We start from the raw sequence: 15,778 nt of genomic DNA on the forward strand, positions 1-15,778 counted from the left end.
CAGATACTTGGAAACACCACTATTTATCTTGTTTGGAAATGTTACCCAATGGGATGAAGAAGTGGCAATAATACAGCCATTGGGGCATTTAACACGATATACAGCTAATATTTCGAACTTTTTCGGAAAAATTACGCTACTTATAATTGATAAAGGCACGTAACGGCTTGGAAACTTTCCAGATTAAAAAGCCAGTGCCCTGAACACAGTACACAGTTAATCACTTAAAACTACCTGCATTTTGAGCTTGACTGCCACATCATGCCTGTGTACATTAACCGAGTTATCCGACATAATTCTGTTAGAACAGGTGTAAAACATAGCTCTCGAGATTCAAGATACAACTCTTCTTTGTCTTAATAATGATAGTTCTGCTCTTTATTCAGTTACAGTTAACGGTAAAAGTGGATGAAGACCCCTACCTGTAAGGCTTCTTATAGAGAGAATTTATTGTAAGCTTTGTACAACACGTTTAGTGCATTAAATGGATACAAAATATCTTCTACTAAAAACACCTCCAGTGTTGACTTACTTTGACCCGTTTTAGTCACCCCTTATATCTGTTTATCTCCTCAAATATCAGAACAGTATTCTCAGTGGACAACCCCTTTATCAATTAAGCCTGTCAGTACACAGTCTCCCTTAAAAGTAGCATATGAAATAAAACACGGAAGGGAGGCCGTAGAAATAAGTAATGGGAATCCTGAAATTGTGTTAATTGCTGCCTTACTAACAACGATTTTGTAACTGACGAGGTAAGATGGCTCCGTAATGAACTGTCAGATGTCTCGATTCATAAATCATAACAATAGCAGTTGAAGATGAAAAAAAGGTAAATATGTAAGTGAACTCATTTTACCTGTGCACACAGCTTTTGACCCCCCATCTCTTCCTTTCTGTAGCACTGGCGTACTCGTTGTTCAAATGGAGATCTACATATGCTACACACTATCGGTACATGGCTCATGATATCCCCACTCCGTCTAAGTTTTCTGCAGGTAGGTGCGTTGACAATCGTTATAAGGACCAGTTTTTGTAATCTCTAGTACACCTCGAGACATAAGAAACAATCGATTATTTTTACGAGAGTCGTAGTTAATCTCTTCTTCTACAAACATTGCGAAAGAATCGCAATTCTAAGTATAATTTATAAACTAACGTCATCCTGAAATTAAATTATTGATTTTAATTTTAATTCAATATAAACCAATTTCTTTGGGATACTAAGAGAACTAGGACTCCACGAAAAACTCAGTAGATTGTTGGTTCCACCCTGTACAAAACCTAATCTAGACCAAACATAGAGGACAATAATTTGGCGCTGGAGGGAAGCCTGTGGGGCACAAAACGTAGAGAGAGACAAAGAGATGAGTATAGTATGCACATTAAGAAGGATATAGGATGCGGTAGTTACTTGAAGAGGCTTGCACAGAACAGAGTAGCATGGAGAGTTGCATGAAACTAGTTATAGGTCTGAAGACCACTACACTACTAATCAAGGAGTTTTGCGACCATCACGGGAATCAGTCAGGAAACAGTATTTCGCGTGGACCAGTTCCTCATAAGCGAACACCCGATTAACGATTGGATTCTAAGCACATAACCCCAGAATCGCATGCTTGGTTTTCGCTCATAACTGGATCTTCCTGGCAAAGCAGTTCTGTTGACCAGTATTGAAAATCAGTTCAAACCAGTATTGAAGATGCTTCAGGAACGATGAGAGTGAGCAATACCAAGTATTTCAAGAGATCCAAATGGATCTCAGATGACTCTGGTGAAGCGGTAACTTGTCTCATCCTTACGAAAAATAATAGTCCTACGTGAATATCTGGGAAAGAAAGTGGGTCCAGTGATCCTGTCAGACGGGAGACGACAGTACAAACCTAATCGTGATCCCTACAAACACTAAGGAAACCTCACCGATGTTATCAAAAAAATACGACTAGTTTGGGATCGCCACGTGTGAGGAATGGACCCTTATAGGCTGTCGTGTAAGGTGACCAAAGTAGGCAAAGCCACTGGTTCCCTGTGGATCAGGGAAATTGATAATGATCTCCGGAATTAATTTTAGGGAAAGAAAGAATATGGAACAGTTATTTTTACCATATGGCGGTTGAAAGCATACTGTTCCTGCAGGTTCTTGCAGAAGTCGAACACAGAGGGACCACAAAACAATCCAAAGTGCGGCTGAGAGAGGTCAGTAGGAAAACAAAGAACACTGTGCTATGAAGAAAACCTGATGGTACTGACAAGAAAAGAAGCTACTAGACTTCATTTAGATTACAACAGAAATACACAACTACAGTATTCCACAGGTGCCCAACACAAGTTTAAAGGAAAGTCCCTTAAAGCATTACAATTTTGGTTACAATTGTAGTTACTGTTTGCCATTTTTTAATTCGCTGACAGTATCTTGTTTCCAGTGGTGTTCTGTACTCAGAGGCAAGTCGAAAGGACGACGATGTACAGCATGTGAGGTGTTCAAACAAGCATGATAAACGCTGCAGGTGACATTTATAGAATATTGTGAGTAAAATGTGAAACATGTGCGCTGCATAGATTTCAGTAAGCCCAGAGCTACAGATGGATCATCGAAAACACCGTGTGTGTCTTTGATGATACAGATATTAAATCATTGTGTAGTTGTAATTACAAATATGCATCTTGACTCAACAACTGAGTAAGTCTTGCTCCCCCTGTGCAGTTTACAACTGCTGGATGGTCATTAGTGTTGTAATGTGATCGTTTTTCTCTGAAACTGTCCACCTACGTATAGGGAGATAAACAGATACAATTGCCCAAGTAGTCATTCAGTTACACTATTCTCTACTGCACATCTAGATTACCGTCACCAGTGACTGTTTTTCGTGTCACCGATTTTTCTATTCTCCTGCTGTGTTGTTGTTGGTGGTTTCGAAGGCCTGAAAGCTTACACGTTGGATGCGCGAGATAAACTTCCTTTTAAGATAGATTTGCTGGTATAACAGTGTAATGCTATGAGCAGACATCAGGCCCACAGCTCATCCTCCAAGAAGTACGCGAAATACGCGTTCTTGTGTCTTAAGGGGCACGGAATTTCTTACAGAAGCGTTCTACTCAGACACTATATATCTAGGCAAACGTTCATTATGACGTCCCGAGGTAACGTTCTGTTTAAACTTCCAAAATACTGAATTCTCATTGGGGCAACTGTAGTTTTATGAAGAGCCCATAGTTTCGCTCTGTGCCTATATGCAAAGATCTGTTTATCAATTTCAGAATCACGTCTCTGAGCAGGGGAAACCTCCTGTATCTGACTTCCTGAAGCTGAGCGACTTGCTGAAGCATAATACGAGATTCTTTACAGCATTTACCTATTTTTCTTGCTCTGAAACTCGGACCTCCGCACTCACTGGAAGCGATTTCTAGTTCTGGGAGTGAATTCCATTTCTGGCAGCAAGACTATCGACTTTCAGGCGGCTCAGGCCTTTTGTCGATTACACTTTTTTTTAGACTTTGGTAAATGTTAGAACCCGTGTGGAGTTTGCTGGTCTTCCATCTGGCGCCTACCCAGGTGGCGGATAGGGGAATGCTCACCAGGTATAGTGGGTACCGGCGAAATAAAATACCCGGGGTGGACCAAAACTAGCAACTGCTGCCTTGTAGTACGATATTGGCTTATCGAAGGCTAAAGGAAGAAAACCTTGAGTATAAAATTACCTGGTCCTCCGGGTTGGGGGTTGTGCATTGGGCCAGCTCCTCACTCACATAAAAACATAAAAATGCTAAAAAACCTAATAATATGCCTCAGAAAAATTGGAACTTTGGACGACGAACTGGCGATGAGAAACGGGAAATTATGTTTGGATGCTGGAATGTGCAAGTATTTCCACTAAAATAAATTTACTACCTGCAGAACTTGACATGTTCAACATGGATGTGGTCGTACTCTCTGAAACAAAGAAGAAAGGCCAAGGAGAAGAAGAACTGGATAATTATGTACATATCTGGAGTGGGGTATCAAAAGCAGTAAGAGCTGAAGCAGGACTCTCCATTATGATAAAGAAATCATGGAAAGAAAGAATTACAAATTGGACATTCATCAATCAACGTATTATAACTGTTTAAATGACATTATTTGCTAGGGAAGTTCTGATTATTGGCGTATATGCGCCCACGAGCGCCACAAAAGATAAGGAGAAGGATACATTTTGGGACACCCTCAGGGATACTATTGAAAAAATCCCAAGAAGAAAGGAACTGATTATCATGGGAGATCTGAATGAAAGGGTAGGAATTATAGAATCTTGTAGAATAGTAGGAAGACATGGAGAGGTCGAATATAATGGCAATGGGGAACGATTGATTGCAATTTGTGAACAATTTGATCTAAAAATAACCAACACATTTTTCAAAGATAAAGACATTCATAAATATACTTGGCAAAAGAACACCAAAGAACTTCGTTCTATAATAGATTATATTATCATTAGGCAAACAAGTAGTTTCAAAGCAGTAGACGTCAGATCTTATAGAGGAGCCCAGTGTGGGTCAGACCTCTATCTAGTTAAATTGAAGTCTTTCTGGCCATGGAAGAATGCAAGGAGTGGTACAAGTAACATAAATAAAACGAACCAGACTGAGAAAATGAAAATTTGCCTTTTAATATCGACAGCCTACAAGACGAAAATATCAGACCACTCTTTGCGGCCAGGATAGAAAGGAAACTGGTTGAATCATTTGAAGGAAGCACAGAGGAAATACACTCCTGGAAATTGAAATAAGAACACCGTGAATTCATTGTCCCAGGAAGGGGAAACTTTATTGACACATTCCTGGGGTCAGATACATCACATGATCACACTGACAGAACCACAGGCACATAGACACAGGCAACAGAGCATGCACAATGTCGGCAATAGTACAGTGTATATCCACATTTCGCAGCAATGCAGGCTGATATTCTCCCATGGAGACGATCGTAAAGATGCTGGATGTAGTCCTGTGGAACGGCTTGCCATGCCATTTCCACCTGGCGCCTCAGTTGGACCAGCGTTCGTGCTGGACGTGCAGACCGCGTGAGACGACGCTTCATCCAGTCCCAAACATGCTCAATCGGGGACAGATCCGGAGATCTTGCTGGCCAGGGTAGTTGACTTACACCTTCTAGAGCACGTTGGGTGGCACGGGATACATGCGGACGTGCATTGTCCTGTTGGAACAGCAAGTTCCCTTGCCGGTCTAGGAATGGTAGAACGATGGGTTCGATGACGGTTTCGGATGTACCATGCACTATTCAGTGTCCCCTCGACGATCGCCAGAGGTGTACGGCCAGTGTAGGAGATCACTCCCCACACCATGATGCCGGGTGTTGGCCCTGTGTGCCTCGGTCGTATGCAGTCCTGATTGTGGCGCTCACCTGCACGGCGCCAAACACGCATACGACCATCATTGGCACCAAGGCAGAAGCGACTCTCATCGCTGAAGACGACACGTCTCCATTCGTCCCTCCATTCACGCCTGTCGCGACACCACTGGAGACGGGCTGCACGATGTTGGGGCGTGAGCGGAAGACGGCCTAACGGTGTGCGGGACCGTAGCCCTGCTTCATGGAGACGGTTGCCAATGGTCCTCGCCGGTACCCCAGGAGCAACAGTGTCCCTAATTTGCTGGGAAGTGGCGTTGCGGTCCCCTACGGCACTGCGTAGGATCCTGCAGTCTTGGCGTGCATCCGTGCGTCGCTGCGGTCCGGTCGCAGGTCGACGGGCACGTGCACCTTCCGCCGACCACTGGCGACAACATCGATGTACTGTGGAGACCTCACGCCCCACGTGTTGAGCAATTCGGCGGTATGTCCACCCGGCCTCCCGCATGCCCACTATACGCCCTCGCTCAAAGTCCGTCAACTGCACACACGGTTCACGTCCACGCTGTCGCGGCATGCTACCAGTGTTAAAGACTGCGATGGAGCTCCGTATGCCACGGCAAACTGGCTGAACTGACGGCGGCGGTGCACAAATGCTGCGCAGCTAGCGCCATTTGACGGCCAACACCGCGGTTCCTTGTGTGTCCGCTGTGCCGTGCGTGTGATCATTGCTTGTACAGCCCTCTCGCAAGTATGGTGGGTCTGACACACCGGTGTCAATGCGTTCTTTTTTCCATTTCCAGGAGTGTATATGGCTATATAAAAGCTAATGTGAAAATCATAGCAACAGAGGTGTTAGGTAAAAAAGATAGCAACCACGACCGTGCAGCAGAGTGGTGGTCAGAGGAACTAGAGGTCGTCGTCAGAGAAAAACGAAATGCGTTCCTTCAGTGGTTGAATGATAAATCAGAAGAAACAAGATCAATATACAATGAAAAGAAGAATGAAGTGATGAAAAAAATAAGGATGGCAAAAAATGAAGCATGGGAAAGAACATGTGACAAGGTGAATAGCAAATTAGGATTTGGGAGAGCAAAAGAAGCGTGGTCAGTATTGAAATGGCTTCGACAGTATACAAAAAGCAAAACTAATCTCCAACTGATAACACAAAAGGAATGGGAAGAGTATTTCGGAAAATTATTAAATAAGGACAGAGAAGAATATCTAGAAGAAGGAACAGGGGAAGATAAAGCACATGAAGACGATGAGATCCAGATTTTAGAAACTGAAGTACTTCAGGCATTGAGAACAAGAAAGAATGGTAAATCACCGGGACCAGGCAATATCAATCTGGAGTGTCTGAAATGTGGTGGTGGCAAAATTGTGAAACTGATAACACAGCTCTTAAACAAAATGATACATGGAGAGTCAATACCCAACAAGATGAAGCTAGGTTACATTAATAAAATATTTAAGAAAGGGAATCGCAAAATTTGTTCAAACTATCGAGGAATTTGTGTTACAAACACATTAATGAGAATTTTTGCGGAAGTAATTAAAAACAAACTGGAAAAAAATTTAGAACCCAAGAAGAACAATGTGGATTCTCGGCTGGGAGATCATGTGTAGACCATATTTTCACATTACGACAGATTTTGGAGAAACATAGGGAAAAATAAAAAAAATATAGGATTAATTTTCATAGATCTAGAAAAAGCGTATGATACTGTTCCAAGAAAATTACTTTGGAGAGCACTACATATGGCAAACATAAACCCTTTCCTTCATTAAAATAATACAACAGATGTATAAAGATGACATTTGCCAAGTGAAAGTTGGTAATAAATTTTCACAGAAATTTAGAACAAGGAAAGGCCTTTTAGAGGGCTGTCCCATGTCACCATCACTATTTAAAATCTATATAGATATTAGCCTTAGAACATGGTCTTGTGAATGTAATAGTATAGGATTAGAAATAAGAGATGGAGTTTACCTACAACATTTATTTGCTGATGATCAAGCAATCGTAGCACAAGATGGGGAGGATGCTAACTACGAGGTGCATTCAAGTTCTAAGGCCTCTGATATTTTTTCTCCGGACTGGAAAGAGATAGAAACATGAGCATTGTTTAAAAATGAGGCCGCGTTCATTGTCAATACGTCCCAGAGATGGCAGCACCGTATGGCTGATGGAATTTTACCACCAGCGGCGAGAATGAGAACTGTTTTAAATACATAAAATGGCGACGTTTTCCTTACTTGAACAGCGTGCAATCATTCGTTATCTGAATTTGTGTGGTGTGAAACCAATTGAAATTCATCGACAGTTGAAGGAGACATGTGGTGATGAAGTTATGGATGTGTCGAAAGTGCGTTCGTGGGTGCGACAGTTTAATGAAAGCAGAACATCGTGTGACAACGAACCGAAACAACCTCGGGCTCGCGCAAGCCAGTCTGACGACATGATCGAGAAAGTGGAGAGAATTGTTTTGGGGGATCGCCGAATGACTGTTGAACAGATCGCCTGCAGAGTTGACATTTCTGTGGGTTCTGTGCACACAGTCCTGCATGGCGATCTGAAAATGCGAAAAGTGTCATCCAAGTGGGAGCCACGAATGCTGACAGACGACCACATGGCTGCCCGTGTGGCATGTTGCCAAGCAATGTTGACGCGCAACGACAGCATGAATGGGACTTTCTTTTCATCGGCTGTGACAATGGATGAGACGTGGATGCCATTTTTTTATCCAGAAACAAAGCGCCAATCAGCTCAATGAAAGCACACAGATTCACTGCCACCAAAAACATTTCGGGTAATCGCCAGTGGTGAAAAAATGATGGTGTCCATGTTCTGGGACAGCGAGGGCGTAATTCTTACCCATTGCGTTCCAAAGGCCACTAAAGTAACAGGTGCATCCTACAAAAATGTTTTGAACAACAAATTCCTTCCTGCACTGCAACAAAAATGTCCGGGAAGGCTGCGCGTGTGCTGTTTCACCAAGACAACGCACCCGCACATCGAGCTAACGTTACGCAACAGTTTCTTCGTGATAACTTTGAAGTAATTCCTCATGCTCCCTACTCACGTGACCTGGCTCCTAGTGACTTTTGGCTTTTTCCAACAATGAAAGACAGTCTCCGTGGCCGCACATTCACCAGCCGTGCTGCTATTGCCTCAGCGATTTTCCAGTGGTCAAAACAGACTCCTAAAGAAGCCTTCGCCGGTGCCATGGAATCATGGCGTCAGTTTTGTGAAAAATGTGTACGTCTGCAGGGCGATTACGTCGAGAAGTAACGTCAGTTTCATCGATTTCAGGTGAGTAGTTCATTAGAAAAAAAAATCGGAGGCCTTAGAACTTGAATGCACCTCATATATGTGCAATCAACTAGCAGTAGCATACAAAACTTGGGGTTTGAAGATTAATTAAGAAAAAATAGAATATTTGACTAATGATTCAGATGAGCTATACATTGATGGAAATAAAATCAAAAAGATAAACACTTTCTGTTATTTGGGATCCATTTTAGAAATCGAGGGAAAATCAGAGTCAGAAATCAATAAAAGAATTAGTAGCGGACGGAGGGTCATTGGGATGCTTAACTCAGTCTTATGGAGCAGGAATGTAATGAGCACAACTAAAAAATTAATATACAATTCCATATTAGAGAGTGTGGTTCTGTATTGAACGGAGACCTGGACAATCAACATGAAGCACATTAAAAATTACAAGCTCTAGAGATGGATTTTTGGAGAAGATCGGCAAGAATCTCCAAGATAGAAAAGATAAGGAACACCGAAGTAATAAGGAGAATGGAAATATAAGAAAGAATATATGACGTAATGGGTAGGAAGAAATTACAGTGGTACGGGCATGTACGACGAATGGAGAAAACCAGAGAACCACCGACCACTAACAACCACTAGTCTTAGCTACAAATTATGCAAGCCTATACCTTGACTGTGCAATAACCGGAAAAAGCGAGCAAAACGTTAGGGTTTTACATACATACTTAGCAAACCAGATCACAGAGCTTTACACCAGATTACAGCCGAGCTATCGAGACCCACAAACCTGGCCAGCAACAACTCTTCCTGGGTGGTGTGGTGCCCCTGTCCAGCTCGGTGGTCGTAAATACGGGCAGTCAAGAACTGAGAGCCGGCCCAAACGTGTACCACACCTCGCGGCCACCGCGGATCCCGCTTGCGCAAACGCACCGCAACGCGAGCACACAGAATGTCAAACATTTCGTGGAACACAGAGTAACTACACGAGGTGTCGCGATGGGCCAAATTCCAAATTTCCGAGACAGGAAACCAACCGGTACACAGTAAACTATTCTATAGCAGTACCATGTAAACGGTTAGTTAGTAGTATAAAGACGGACCTACGGTCTCGGGTGGATACAGCAACTGTAACCAAGTTAAAGTTGAGTAACATACCAGTATAGGTTTCATAGTACTACTGTACCATTAAATTAATTATTCGCTGTAGCAAAGCATTTCATTCCATGGACATATCACTGCAGGAAAGGTTTGTACCCACCTTATTATAAGGTGTAAATTATAGGCAGTAATTTTTGCTGCTCTACAAATTAGCAGCATCCGTGATATGTTACGTTTTCTTGCGTTGCATCTCCGAAGAACCTTGAAACTAGCTTCATGATGTTAATGTAAACTACGATGAAAGACGTTACTTTCAAGCTAAATGTTACTTTCATATATCACACTCATTTTTTTGTCCGTAAAACAAATTAGAGCATCATTATCTAACTGGTTTTTGGATTTTAAGTTTTGGGAATGGCGCATGTAGAAAATATTGAAATGAATAACAACTTAGAAGAACGTGCTTTATGAAATTTTATATTGTTACTCGGATGAAAAGCATTATATGAGGACAACATAGTAAACTGTAAAAGTAGTGAACATACGTCACAAATGTAAAGCCTAAACGTCAATTACGCCATGAATATAGAATTTATACTGCAAATTCTCTCTCGAGACGGGTGTCATTTGGATGTTGTCCTTGTGCTCTTCAGTCCTGAGACTGGTTTAATGCAAATCTCCATGTTACTCTATCCTGTGTAAGCTTTTTCATCTCCAAGTATCTACTGCAGCCTACATCCTTCTGAATCTGCTTAGTGTATTCATCTCTTGGTCTCTCTCTACGATTTTTACCTTCCACGCTTCCCTCTAGTACCAAATTTGTGTGCCTCAGTACATGTCCTACTAACCGATCCTTTCTCTAGTCAAGTTGTGACACAAACTCTTCTTCTCCCCAATTCTGTTCAATACCTCCTCATTAGTTATGTGATCTACCCATCTAATCTTCAGCATTCTTCTGTAGCATCACATTTCGAAACCTTCTATTCTCTTCTTGTCTAAATTATTTATCGTACATGCTACACTTCCATACATAGTTACACTCCATACAAATACTTTCAGAAACAATTTCCTGTTACTTAAATGTATATTCGATGTTAAGAAATTTCTCTTCTTCAGAAACTCTTTCCTTGCCATTGGCAGTCTACATTTTATATCCTCTCTACTTCGACCATGATCAGTTATTTTGCTCCCGAAATAGCAATACTCCTTCACTACTTTAAGTGTCTCATTTCCTAATCTAACTCCCTCAGCATCACTCGACTTAATTCGACTACATTCCATTACCCTCGTTTTGCTTTTGTTGATGTTCATCTTATATCCTCCTCTCAAGACACTATCCATTCCATTCAACTGCTCTTCAAAGTACTTTGCCGTCTCTGACAGAATTACAATGTCATCGGCGAACCTCAAAGTTTTCACTTCTTCTCCATGAATTTTAATAACTACTCCGAACTTTTCTTTTGTTTCCTTTACTGCTGGCTCAATATACAGATTGCATAACATGGGGGAGAGGCTACAACCCTATCTCACTCCCAACCACTGTTTCCCTTTCATGTCCCCCCACTCTGGCTTCTGTACAAATTGTAAATAGCCTTTCGCTCCCTGTATTTTACCCCTGCCACCTTCAGAATTTGAAAGAGAGTATTGCAGTCAGAATTGTCAAAAGTTTTCTCTAAGTCTACAAATGCTAGAAACGTAGGTTTGCCTTTCCTTAATCTTTCTTCTAAGGTAGGTCGTAGGGTCAATATTACCTCACGTGTTCCACTATTTCTACGGAATCCAAACTGATCTTCTCCAAGGTCAGCTTCTATAAGTTTTTCCATTCGTCTGTAAAGAATTCGTGTTAGTATATTGCAGCTGATAGTTCGGTAATTTTCACATCTGTCAACACCTGCTTTCTTTGGGATTGGAAATAATGTATTTTTCCTGAAGTCTGAGGGTATTTTGCCTGGCTCATACTTCTTGCTCACAAAATGGTAGAGTTTGGTTAGGCCTGGCTCTTCCGAGGCTGTCAGTAGTTCTAATGGAATGTTGTCTACTCCCGGGGGCCTTGTTTCGACTCAGGTCTTTCAGTGCTCTGTCATACACTTCATGCAGTATCATATCTCCCATTTCATCTTCGTCTACCTCCTCTTCCACTTTCATAGTATTGTCCTCAATAACATCGCCCCTGTATAGACCCTCTATATACTCCTTCCACGTTTCTGCTTTCCCTTCTTCGCTTAGTACTGGGTTCCATCTGAGCTCTTGATATTCATGCAAGTGGTTCTCTCTTCTCCAAAGGTCTCTTTAATTTTCCTGTTGGCAGTATCTATCTTACCCCTCGTGAGATAAGCCTCTTCATCCTTACATTTGTCCTCTAGCCATCCCTGCTTAGCCATTTGGCACTTCCTGTCAATATCGTTTTTGAGACGTTTGTATTCCTTTTTGCCTACTTCATTTACTGCATTTTTATATTTTCTCCCTTCATCGATTAAATTCAGTATTTCTTCTGTCACCCAAGGATTTCTACTAGCCCTCGTCTTTTTACCTACTTGGCCCTCAGCTGCCTTCACTACTTCATTCATTAAAGCTACCCATTCTTCTTCTACTGTATTTCTTTCCCCCATTCCTGTCAATTTTCCCTTATGCTCTCCCTGAAACTCTGTACAACCTCTTGTTCTTTCAGTTTATCCAGGTCCCATCTCCCTAAATTCCTACCTTTTTGCAGTTTCTCCAGTTTTAATCTACAGTTAATAACCAATAGATTGTGGTCAGAGTCCACATCTGCCCCTGGAAATGCCTTACAATTTAAAATCTGGTCCTAAATCTTTGTCTTGCCATTATATAATCTATCTGAACCCTTTTAGTATCTCCAGGGTTCTTCCATGTATACAATCCTCTTTCATGATGCTTGAGCCAAGTGTTACCTATGATTAAGTTATGCTCTGTGCAAAATTCTACTGGGCAGCTTCCTCTTTCATTTCTTACCCCCAATCCATATTCACCTACTACGTTTCCTTCTCTTTCTTTTCCTACTGTCGAATTCCAGTCACCCATTACTATCAAATTTTCATCACCCTTTACTATCTGAATAATTTCTTTTATCTCATCATACATTTCCTCAATTTCTTCATCATCTGCAGAGCTAGTTGGCATATAAACTTGTACTACCGTAGTAGGCGTGGGCTTCGTGTCTACCTACCTGGATCTGGTTGCTGTAATCATCGTTTATCTTATATTTATCGAAACATGCTAAAAATTTTAGGGTTTAGCTGGGTCTTACGCACTAAATTCTGCCCTCATACAAGAAAATATTGGTACCCATTTTAAAATACTTATTGAACCTCAGTAAATATATGCGTCTTATGATTACCTTACTGTTTCTGAAGCTGTCCTAGAGTAAATGTACCTTTCTCTCGAGGGCACAGAAATACGAATACTCCAGTTGTTTCTTGAACGCCAGGGTACCAGACTGAATGTGAGCGAAATGGGAAAGTAAGACAAAGTAAGAGAAATTAATTTGCACATAATAGAAATTTTTTAAAGTTTTGATTCCTCATACTGTAAATAAACTATGTTTTTCTTCTTCTGCTTTGACACTTGGAAGTTATGGTTATTTACCCACTTTAAAAAAATAGATTAAATTTTAGGCATGGTCAGTGATAATTGGCCGCCAAGGAAATCATTATACCACTGGCCAAACCGAAAATTATCTATAGTCAAAAATATATCATTGGAATAGAGGCTCAAATACAACTCTCATTTACAATAGATAAATGTGTCACTCAACTATTGATGCGCGTCAGATTTCACTTTTTTCCTATTCAGTGTGGGTCATTAAAGTACATTAAGTGACAGACAGTGTTAGATTTAGCAGTAAGGAAGCATCGACATTAAATGACAACAGGAGCCGCCCGTATACCAAACTGAGATTCTGGGCACCCACACACCATGTACAGTTTCAGAGTTCTTCCAATTCTGACTACTGGTAAGTAAAACGTTTGATCACATTTGTGTGTCGCGCTCGGATGTCTGAATGAGAGGACCACAGTCCAGGAAAGGCAAAGGCGAAGAGACATAGGCGGGAGAGGAGTTCAGTTTCTCTAAGATCATCTAATGGGTGCACTCTCTACAAAGATTATAGGCAAAGTCTCAGGGATTTATTTATGTTTCATCTTACATCAGTAACAATTAGAATTGTTCTAAAATCTGAGACTGACATAGTAGTTAACGGCTTGTAGCTGGCTACGAGTGGGTCTTCTTGGCCCGGCTGTGGGCTGATGAAGCAGATCTGGCTGCCCCTGTGCGGCTTATGTGTAAAACGCCCCCTCCAACGAGGTCTCCAACGGTTCCTCCTAGATCTCCAACGAGATCACCCAGGTCGAGGTCTATCAGCGCCGATCCCTCCGTTGTGGTCGTGGTGGTCGCGGTGGAGCTCTGGGCCTCTGCTATGCCGGGCATCATCATTAGGGCAATCAGCACCAGCGCCGACATCACCAGATTCTAGAATTACAAAATCACAGATCAGTAGATTGAGCCTCTTGTGAACTTGTGAAAAGTACATATACAGAATTCATAGACCACCAACAACAAGCTACTACTATATGTTACATATAATGGAAATGGCGTTTAGGGTTTCAGCAAGGAGTGAGAGGTAGGCTCCAGGTGACTAACATGCCTGTGACACAAACCAAGGATAGTAGGAGTTTCCAAAAGAAACAGCTGTCGGAATCTCTGAGAAAGAAAATACAGAAGATAGAAAATGAGACCACTTAACAAGACAGAAGCTTTATTATCACAAAAGAAGCTCTCACGGCCCATATTGATACCGTTCAGCCACAACATTATGACCACCTTTGTCACGGATGTCCGCAGCTCGTAGTCTTGTGGTAGCGTTCTCCCTTTCTGCGCACGAGATCCTTGTTTCGATTCTCGGCGTGGTCACGGATTTTCCCTGCGTAGCGATGACTGCGTGTTGTGTCGTCTTCATCTTCATTCATCCCCATAATGATCGGAGTAAGGTAATCGCGCACCACCTCCGCTAGGATCTTGCCTATTTAGCAGTCTTGGTCGCCCGCATCGTCTTCCACGCTCCTCGGAGTATGGGAGCTCGTAATCACTGGCACGTATAACAACGGCAACGTGTTGTGACATGGAAGAATTTAGAACTTGGCAAGTTGCTGGAGGGGGATGAAACAATATGTGCAGATACAAGTCACCTAACTCCCGTAAAGTCTGATAGGAGGACGATGTGTTTTGACGCCACGTTCCTTCACATCCCAGATGTGTTCTATCGGGTCCACATCTGGTGGGTTGGGGCGCCAGCACATCAATTGGAACTCGACACTTTGTTCCTTGAACTATTCCATCACACTCCTTATCTTACGGAATAAACCCACTGAATTCCGAAAAGGTGATCGTCATGAGGGGGCTTACGTAGTCTCTAGCCAGTATGATACTCCTTGGCCAACACGGTGCCTTGCACGATCTCCTTTGGAACCATCGATGCCCACGTTAATATTCCTCAGAACTTAATTATGTTGCTGCCTGTTTGTCTCCGTCCAGCAGTAGAGGTGTCAAGGAGCTGTTCCCTTGAAACACGACGATTTCGCGCCCGCCTATCGCCCTGATGAAAGTGTCGGGATTCATGAGACCATGCAGGGCTCTGCCACTGCGCCAACTTCCAGTGCCCATGGATACGTGCCAGTTTCAGTCGTGGTTGCCAATGTTGTGGTGTTAACACTGGCACTTGCATGGTTCGAAGGGCTGTGGAGGCCAATCGTTAGGAGCGTTTGGTGCAATGCGTATTCTGACACACTTTTGCTCTGCCCACTGCTTGTCCTGTTCTACTAGTCTGCCCAGCCTACAACGTCCAATATCAGTAATGAAGGGCGGTCCAAACCCATGACGTCTGCACGAGGTTTCACCACGTGTTGAAGTCACTTACCAAAGCACTCTTTGAACATCCGACAAGGCGTGCAGTTTGTGAAATGCTCAGGTAGAGCATGCAGTCCATTACAATCTGCCATGGGTCACACACAGATAGATCGCTCGCCTTCCTCCTTATA

General features: G+C 42.4%; 1 long non-coding RNA gene across 1 annotated transcript in view; it reads left to right on the plus strand.

Moving 5' to 3' along the window:
- Nucleotides 1–14,140, plus strand: part of LOC126278164 (uncharacterized) — a 140,798-nt gene extending 126,658 nt beyond the window's left edge. The window contains exon 3 of the long non-coding RNA XR_007550670.1: nt 14,091–14,140. This is a non-coding gene — a long non-coding RNA (uncharacterized LOC126278164). The remainder of the gene's footprint in view (nt 1–14,090) is intronic.
- Nucleotides 14,141–15,778: the final 1,638 nt, after the last annotated feature.

The sequence above is a fragment of the Schistocerca gregaria genome, chromosome 6 (genome assembly GCF_023897955.1).
Source record: "Schistocerca gregaria isolate iqSchGreg1 chromosome 6, iqSchGreg1.2, whole genome shotgun sequence".
Taxonomy (NCBI): Eukaryota; Metazoa; Arthropoda; class Insecta; order Orthoptera; family Acrididae; genus Schistocerca; species Schistocerca gregaria.